This window comes from Petaurus breviceps, unplaced genomic scaffold (genome assembly GCF_028583685.1).
Source record: "Petaurus breviceps papuanus isolate PSGF00001 unplaced genomic scaffold, PetGlider_PUasm1.0 103, whole genome shotgun sequence".
Classification (NCBI taxonomy): Eukaryota; Metazoa; Chordata; class Mammalia; order Diprotodontia; family Petauridae; genus Petaurus; species Petaurus breviceps.
The window spans coordinates 2,097,090-2,099,160 of NW_027185588.1; the positions used below are offsets into that span (position 1 = coordinate 2,097,090).

The following is a 2,071-nucleotide window of genomic DNA, read 5'->3' on the forward strand; positions in this document are numbered from 1 at the left end:
CCCTGTCCCCCCGCGTCTGGTCCGCTTTCTCAACACGGCACCCGTTTCTCCATCTCCATCCCCCAGATCCTACACGCCTGATCCCTTTACCGATTTCTCTGACCCTCTCTCCTCTCCAATCCCGCTTTTCCTAGGTCCCCTTCCGATTCCCTCTTCCACCCTTCCTCCCCTGATCCCTTTCCCCCTGTCCCCTTCTCCATCCCCATTACCCCAACCCCTTCCTCCACTCCTGTTCTCGCAGTCCCCTCCTCCATCTCCGCTCCCATGGTCCCTTCCTACATCCCCGTCCTCCGAATCTCTCTCTCCTGATCCTCCCCTCCATCCCAATTCTTCGGAGCCCGCTTCCCCGTTCCCTTCTCCCAACCTCACTCTTCCGATCTCCTTCTCCCAGACCCCTCCTTCCTCCCCCATACTTCTGTCTCTTCTTCCATCCCCCCTTTCCCAGTCTCCCCCTCTACCTCTCTACTCTCGAGCCCTCTCCTCCAGCCCCCCACTCTTTCGCCAAAACTCGGATGCTTATTCTTCAGTCTCTTGTGTCACCTCAGGTTCCACTTGCACCTCCAGACCGATTTCCGCCCTACTTGCCCTCTCCCCTCTCCCATGCTCACTGTCCCACTCCCAGGGCGCTTCCTCTATCCCCTTTTCCCTCACCATTCCCGAGATCCCTCCCCCACAGTCCCCTCCTCCTAACCCCGAAGCATCCTCCACTCTCTCTCGACCACCCTACTCCCCTATCGTTCTCTCCCACTCCACCTTCCCGACTCAGTTCCTCCGATCACTCTCACCTTCTTCCCCGGTCCATCCCAATTCCCCTAACCCGTTCCCACTGTTCGCTCCTCCCTCCTCCCACTCGTCCCCTTCCCCATCCCCGCTCCCCCCCTCAACTCCCTCAACCCAACCTTCTCTCCTCTCCTTCTCTTCCGATTCCCCAGTCTATCCCCATTCCCCTATTCCTCTTCCCAGATCTCCTCCCCCAAACCCCCTCTCCCAATCTCCTCCCCCCTCCCCGATCCCCAACTCTCCTCCCCCAGCCCGATTCTCCTTCCCAGATATCCTCATCCAACACCAAGAGCCCAGTCCTCTCCCTGACTCCCCTCCCTCTTTCCCGCTCCCACACTTCCTTTCCCCTTCCCCTTTTGCCAGTTCCTCTACCCCGTGCCCGATCACTCGCTCTCCTCCCCCATTCCCCCTTGACCAATCCCCTCCCCCATCCCCGCTCTCCAGCTCCAGTCCCCCTTCCTCGCTCACCGGCTTCCTCTCCCCACCCTCGATCTCCCCTAGCTCCTCCAACCCATTCTCCCACTCCACTACCTTTCCCGCGCTCCCATGCACCTCCCTCATTCCATTCCTCTATCCTCATTCCTCCATCCTTCTTCCCTGTTCCCCTCCTTCATTCCCTATCTCTCAGTCCCCTACTCCATCATCCTTAGTCTCCCAGTCCCTCTCCTAAGATCCCCTGGTCTCTTTGCACCGATATCCAGTCCAGCCGTTTTTTTAAGCATTGACCTCTGTTCCCCTTCCCCGATCCTTCTCCCCGGTTCTCTCGCCCCATTTCTTTCTACAGATCCTTGTCTCCTGATTGATTCTCTCATCCTTTTACCATGCATCACTGTCTCCTGAACCCTATTCCCATCGCTTTCCCTGATTCCCTCCCCCCAGATCACTCCCTCTTCCCTAGTTTGTTCTCTCTTACTAAATACACTCCCCATTCTCCCCCTCCCCCCTAGATAACTGCCCTTCGTTGATCCCCCTCTCCCCAGATGTCTTTTCTGATTCTCCTTTCAAAATCTCTCACCCCTCATCCTTCCCCTTACATGGGTCTTCCCCAGTCCTTTCTCTCATCATCCCTCCTCTATCCTTTTCCCTAGATCGTCCTCTTCTGAGCTTTCCCGCATCACTCTCCTTTGATCCCCCTTCCCTAAATCGTTCTTCCTTTCTCCATATCACTTTCCTTTGATCGCTTTCCCTAGATCGCTATCCCCTGATCTTTCCCACAGATCACTCTCTCCGCATCTTTTCGTCCAGATCATTCTCCTTTGATCCTTTTTCCTAGATCACTCTTCCCTGATCT

At 56.3% G+C, this 2,071-nt stretch overlaps 1 protein-coding gene across 3 annotated transcripts in view; it reads right to left on the reverse strand.

The window, feature by feature from the left end:
• Positions 1-2,071, reverse strand: part of PXMP2 (peroxisomal membrane protein 2) — a 12,724-nt gene that overhangs the window by 9,759 nt on the left and 894 nt on the right. The gene's annotated exons all lie outside the window — the stretch shown is intronic.